Source organism: Dasypus novemcinctus, chromosome 13, assembly GCF_030445035.2.
Source record: "Dasypus novemcinctus isolate mDasNov1 chromosome 13, mDasNov1.1.hap2, whole genome shotgun sequence".
Classification (NCBI taxonomy): domain Eukaryota; kingdom Metazoa; phylum Chordata; class Mammalia; order Cingulata; family Dasypodidae; genus Dasypus; species Dasypus novemcinctus.
The window spans coordinates 97,396,021-97,403,262 of NC_080685.1; the positions used below are offsets into that span (position 1 = coordinate 97,396,021).

The window sequence follows — 7,242 nt, forward strand, 5'->3', positions numbered from 1 at the left end:
ACACTAAAACCCCATTACACAGATGGACCATCGTACTTTCATTTGGTTTAAATATTCATTGGGATGTTCTCAACTTTAAAAATTGTGATACATAAAGATGTAACTTTAATGGATAATGCTGAATTTGGATTTAACTTTGTTGACTATTATAACAGTATACTTATACACAATACAGTGTAGCACATCTATTAGAAAAAAAAATTTAAGATCCTTTACCTGTCTCCTTAAATTAAATGTGTGACAAATGATAAAGGGTGTCAGATGGCTGGATGGCTTTACAGTGCATACTTATATACTATGAAGTAGGTCCTTAACAAATCTGATGGTTTCTTTACAGAGTTCCTTTCTTCACCTTTTCTTCGGTGGATTAGCCGTTCGAGGTGGAGTGACAGGACATCCAGAATTCAGTCCACCTTACTGGTACTTAGCTTTCTTTTTCAGATGTTTCATATCTGAAATGAGCACATCAAAGTTTCATCCACACTCATCATTCCACCAGCATGATCAAATTCACCACAATAATTTGGGGCTGAAAACAGGGTTACCAACTGTCGTTTAACAAAAAATTCATACCCATCTTCAACTACCTGATGAGCTCGACAAATCAAGTCCAAATCATGACGATTCTGAAATTTACGGATGACATCAGCTCCAAAAGTGAAGGGAACACCATGATCATTCCTCCCCAGCCTGGCACGTCCTCATCTGGGTCAGACCTCAGCCAATCACAGAGCAAGCCTGTATCAGGGACATCAGTGGGTCTCATAATTGCTGAATCTGCCCCATTGATTGCAGGTCTGGTGACAGTCCTCCATGACAACAGAGGATCATCTCGTCCACAATGGCCACTCCGCAAGTGGGTGACGAGACTGACCTCGTTCAGTTCCCCGTCTGCCATTTTGTCAGCACCAGGCTCTCCCTCCTGGCAGTGGGAACAAGGGTCCTGGGCTGAGGCCCCCCGCCACTGACTGCCCCCTACACTGACTTTTGAAGAAAGAGGAGATCTCAACAGACCAATTACAAGTAAAGAGATTGAATCACTCACCAGAAACTTACCAACAAAGAAAAGCCTAGGACCAGTTTGCATCACAGGTGAATTCTCCCATTCATTCCAAGAAGAATTAATGCCACTCCTGCTCAAACTCTTCCAAAATAAGTGAATAGGAGGGAACACTACCTAACTCATTATATGAAGCCAACATCACCCTAAAACCAAAGCCAGATAAAGATTCTACAAGAAAATTACAGACCATTTCCTTATGAATATGGATGCAAAAATCCTCAGAATTCTAGCAAATCAAATCCAACAGCACATTAGAAGAATTATACACCATGATCAAGTGGGTTCTACCCTAGGTATGCAGGGTGGTTCAATACAAGAAAATGAATTAATGTAAATAATGCTTATTTTGTACATAATTTCTACTTAAGTTGATCATAAATGTTTGGAAATGAATAGAGGTGATGGTAGCACATTATTTTGATTAATTGCATTAATTACATAATTAATGTACATAATGGACCACATGATCTTGAGTGAAAAAGGCATTTGACAAATCTAGCATCCTTTCTTGATAAAAACATTTCAACACATAGGAATATAAAGAAACTTCTTCAACATGATAAAGGGCATATAATGAAAAACCGACAGCTGGCATTGCCTTCAATGGTGAAAGATGGAAAGCTTTCCATATAAGATCTAGAGCAAGGCAAGGATGCCCACTCTCACTGCTGTTATTCAACATTGGGATAGAAGTTCTAGACAGAGCAGTTAGGGAAGAAAAAGAAATAAAAGACATTCTAATTGGAAAGGAATAAATAAAACTTTCACCATTTGCAGATGACAGGATCCTATATATAGAAAATCCAAAAAAAATTCTGCCACAAAACTATTAGAGCTAATGTAGCACTTTGATATTATTTATGAATTCCAAAAAGAGAGATTATGTTTATAACTGGTCTAGATGAAATGGACAAATTCCTAGAAATACACAAACAACCTATATTGACTCTTTTTTTTTATGTTTCTGGGTTTTTTTTAAATTTTTTTTATTTTTTTAATTCATTTTTAAAAAATATTACATTCAAAAATTAGGAGGTCCCCATTCACCCCCCCTCCCCCCACCCCACCACTCCCCCCACAGCAACACTCTCCCCCATCATCATGACACATCCATTGCATTCGGTGAATACATCTCTGGGCATCGCTTCACCTCATGGTCAATGGCCCACATCATAGTCCACACTCTCCCACATTCCATCCAGTGGGCCATGGGAGGATCTACAATGTCTGGAAATTGTCCCTGCAGCACCACCCAGGACACCTCCAAGTCCCGAAAATGCCTCCACATCTCATCTCTTCCTCCCATTCCCTGCACCCAGTAGCCACCATGGCCACATTTTCCACACCAATGCCACATTTTCTTCGATTACTAATCACAATAGTTCATGAATAGAATATCAGTAAGTCCACTCTAATCCTTACTGTATTCCTCCATCCTGTGGACCTTGGATTGGTTGTGTCCATTCCATATCTATGTCAAGAGTGGGCTTAGATTCCACATGGATACTGGATGCAATCCTCCTGCTTTCAGTTGTAGGCACTCTTGGCTCCATGGTGTGGTGGTTGACCTTCTTCAACTCCATGTTAGCTGAGTGGGGTAAGTCCAATAAATCAGAGTGTAGGAGCTGAAGTCTGTTGAGGCTCAGGGCCTGGCTATCATATGGTCAGACCAGAGATTCGGATCCCCTGGGTATATCTTAAACCCCAGCACCAACTACAATTCTGGTAAAGTAACAGGAAAGGCTTGTAAAACCTATATTGACTCTTGAAGAAACAGGAGATCTCAACAGACCAATTACAAGTACAGAGATTGAGTAAGTCATCAAAAACTTTCCAAAAAAGAAAAGCCCAGGACCAGATGGCCTCACAGGTGAATTCTATCAAACATCCCAAGAAGAATTAGTACCAATTTTGCCGAAACTCTTCCAAAAAATGGAAGAGGAGGAAATATTACCTAACTCATTCTCTAAGGACAATATCACCCTTATACTAAAGCCAGATAAAGATACTACAAGAAAAGAAAATTACAAACCAATCTCTATTATGAATATAGATGCAAAAATCCTCAATAAAATTCTAGCAAAATAAATCCAACACCCATTAAAAGAATTATACATCATAATCAAGTGGGTTTTTTTTAAAAGATGTATTTTTTGTTTTTTTCTCTCCCCATCCCCCACCCTCCACATTGTCTGCTCTCTGTGTTCGTTTGCTGTGTGTTCTTCTGTGTCCACTTTGCATTCTTGTCAGCAGCACTGGGAATCTGTGTCTCTTTTTGTTGCATCATCTTACTGTGTCAGCTCTCTGTGTGTACAGTGCCACTCGTGGGCAGGTGCACTTTTTTCACATGGGGCGGCTCTCCTTACAGGGTGCACTCCTTGCACGTGGGGCTCCCCTACGTGGGGACACCCCTGGATGGCAAGGCACCCCTTGCGCGCATCAGCACTGCACATGGGCCAGCTCCACATGGGTCAATGAGGCCCAGGATTTGAACTGCGGACCTCCCATGTGGTAGGCAGGTGTTCTACCAGTTGAGCCAAATCTGCTTCCCTCAAGTGGGTTTTACCCCAGGTATTCAAGAGTGGTTTGACAGAAGAATATCAATTAATGTAATACACTACATTAAGAGAAGAAAGGGAAAACAACCACATCACCTGAACTGAAGCAGAAAGGACATTTGACAAAATCCAGCATCTTTGCTTTTTTATTTTAAATAAATCAATTTTATTGATACATATTAATAAAGCATAAATCCATCCAAAGTGTACAATCAATGATATTTGGTGTAATTACATGGTTGTGCATTCATCACTTCAATCATTATTAGAGCATTTTCATTATTCCAATATAAATAATAATAAACAAACAACAAAAACTCATCACTACTCAGTCTCTCTATGCCTCCTCTGCTGTATATAGCTGCTATTCTATTTCTGTCTCTTTAGTTATTTGCAATTATATTTTGTAAAAATATAAATGCAAATATATGCACTATTACCTATATTCATATTTCACTGCGGTCACATGTATGTTATACAGTCCCATGTTACATTTTTTAGCTTTCCTTCTAGCAATATATATGTCCTTAGATTTCTCTTTCAACCACTGTCATACCCATTTAATAGCTCTACTAGTTACAAACACTATAATGTGCTTTCAACATTTCTATTCTTTTCCAAAGATTAACACACAAACTTTTTACCAGTTCTTCACAGATTAACCCTCAGCTTTTCATTCTCTACCCTCATTCTATTTTATGGTGACTTATATTCTAATTATTAACTCCATGAGTTTACACAATGTCTTTAGTTCACAATAGTGCAATCATACGGTGCCTATCCTTTGGTGTTTGACTTGCTTCATTCAACACAATGTGCTCCAGGTTCATCCATCCCCGTGTGTAGGGAGTATAAAAGGCAAGGGGGATTGTGGAAATACACGAGGGAGATTTGGTTACACTCCCAACTCTTTGTATTCCAGAATATGTCACGAACTGGGTGGTAGGGATTGAATCCGGTGTCCCACAAAAGGCATGCCCAAGTCCCAACCTCTGCTCTCGTGGGTGTGAATCCACTCGTAACCACGACCATCTTTAAAGATGCTATTAGTTAAGGTGTGCCCAAACTGAGAGGGCGGCCTTAATCCCAGGTGGCTGCAGTCCTCACACGCAAAGGCCACGAACTCGGGAGCAGCCATGGGGAGCAGCCAGAAGCCAGAAGGAAATGGAACCTGTGAGGGGAAGGAGAAGATGCCCCGAGGTGCCCTGCCCGGGGAGGAAAAGCTAAGGACCAGGATTGCTGGTAGGCCCACAGGGCTACAGTCTTTGGGAAGAAAGCATCACCTTACTGACGCTTTGGCTTTGGACTGCTTCTAGTCTCAAAACCACAAGCCAATCAATTCCTGTCACTTGAGCCAACGTATTGCCTAGTATTTGTTTTAGCACCAGGTAACTAAGATACTGGGAAATGCATGTTCCAGAAATTGAGAATTTTATATCCTTATTTGCATTTTTCAAATTGAGTTTGCTATTAAAAAAAAAAAAGCATTATAGAGGTGGCCTGTTTTTAAAAGGCATTTCACGGATTAGATTTTTTAAAGCTTTGAATAGAATTACTGGAACTCACGCCGTTGGTTACTCTCCTTTTACTGCACCTCCTGAATAGGTCACTGACAAAAGTTCATTAATATCATTATCACCACTTTATGGCTAAAGGAACAAATTCAAAATGGCAGTTAAGTTCAGGATTGAATGATCCACCCAGTGTTAGCAACACTAGAAATAAAACGCCACCTTTTTTTCCCCTTTCCAGTGCTCCATTGATGCTCTTTGTAAATGAAACTTACAATTTCTGGCAGCCAGGGAGCACGGAGCCTGGAAGAGGAGGCAGCGGCTCTTCCTCCTTCCCTCTGGGAGGTCTGTGACCTGGGCTGCCGAGGCAGCAGTCGCCAGAGCCTGCTGGGCCTTGGGGGAACAACTTTCCAGGGCACTGTTTCTGGAGCAGTGCTTCCCAACCATGACTGAACAGGGGCACTCAGGGAGCTTTATAAGCTCGCAGGCCACACCCCAAGCCAATTAAGTCAGAATCGCTGCGGTGGAGCCGGGCTTTAGTCTTTTATTAGAGCCCTCAGGTGATTGCGATGAGCAGCCCAAGTTGAGAATCACCTCTGCTGGGTTGGTGCTTCTTAAACTTTAATGTAAATATGAATCATTTGGGGAATCTTGTTAAATGCAGATTCTGGTTTAATAGGGCTGGGGCTGGGGCTCGAGGCTGTGCATTTCTAACAAACTGCCAGACCATGCCACCGCTGGTGGCCTGAAGATTGCACTTCGAGTGGCAAGATTCTAGACGAGAGCAGTGATTGTCAAGCCCTAACTCCCAGTGAGCAGACACCAATGCCCCACCCTTAAAACCACCAAAACCAGAATCTCCCGTTCCGAGACCCTAGAAATCTGTCATTAAATCCTTTTCAAGCGGTTCTAATCATCTTCTTAGCAGTTTTTGAAATCAATTTATCAGATTGTGACCAACAGTTTAAAAAAGAAAAGCAATAGAGTAGAAAATGTGAGTGTGCACCACATGTAAAAATAACTGTTATTTCATGAAACTTTTGCCTTGGTTATATGTATGTATACAGATGTGTATTTATATGTATGTATACAGATGTGTATGTGCACACGTATATGCCTACTAGATCACTATAGAAACATATTGCTGTGGCTCACAAAAGGCATTTGAAAAATCCCAATTGTTTGGTGTTTGTAATTGGCCATTTATTATATTTATGTTAATATAAAAATATATTTATTTTTATATTAATATTTATGGTATTAGAAATTAAATTTAAAAATAATTCTTTACTAATTCATTTTAGATAATAAGAAACTTGTTGCAGATAAGCATAAATAACATATTTTATGAAATAAAAATTGTATTTTCCAAAACAAAACAAAAATAAATAGAAGTGGTCGGCACACCCTAAGGTGAGCTCAGAGTCATGTGTGTGGGGCAGAACCGGTGACTTGCCACTAGCCAACAGAATATGGCAAAGGTAATGGGATAGCCACTTCCATGTCTGTCAGTCCTTTCAAGTAAAAACGGTGTTCTGTGAAAAAAAAAAAAAAAGAAGCTATTTCAGCATGCAATTCAAATACGCTTTTCCCTGAAGCACAACTGAACTTTGGCATACAGGAGAGATGCTTTATGCACACTTCCCATTTTGTCACACTTATTTATTAAACAAATGTATACTCAAGAATTGAGATTAAATAAAATCAATACTTTTTGCTCTTTCATCGAGTGAATTCTTCTTAAAAGTGTCTTGTTCATCGTTGCAGCTGAGTGAGTGGCAGTGAAGTGTATAATGACTATTATTAGTAGAGTTTGGAGCCATTGCCTTGATTTATGCAAAGGTGCCAGGAGAAAAGTGCCAGTGGATGAGGACCCACTATTGCTATTGAACCATCAGTGCAGATGTCAACACAGTGAAAAAGGCAAATAACGTCTTTTTATTATCACGAAAATAGTTTTGCCCTCTCAGACCCCGTGAAAGGGCTTTGGGACCCCAGAGGTCTGCTGGCCACACTTTTTGAGAGCAGCAGCTCTACACGAATCCTTGTTGCTCCCCTAGTCTGGCACCACTGTCCATGCCCAAAGAAAATTCTCCAAACCAACCAACAC

At 40.4% G+C, this 7,242-nt stretch overlaps 1 pseudogene; it reads right to left on the reverse strand.

Annotated features, from left to right (window-relative positions):
- Window positions 1-269: 269 nt before the first annotated feature.
- Window positions 270-4,759, reverse strand: LOC105745395 (serine/threonine-protein phosphatase PP1-beta catalytic subunit pseudogene; annotated as a pseudogene).
- Between the last annotated feature and the right edge of the window lie 2,483 nt (window positions 4,760-7,242).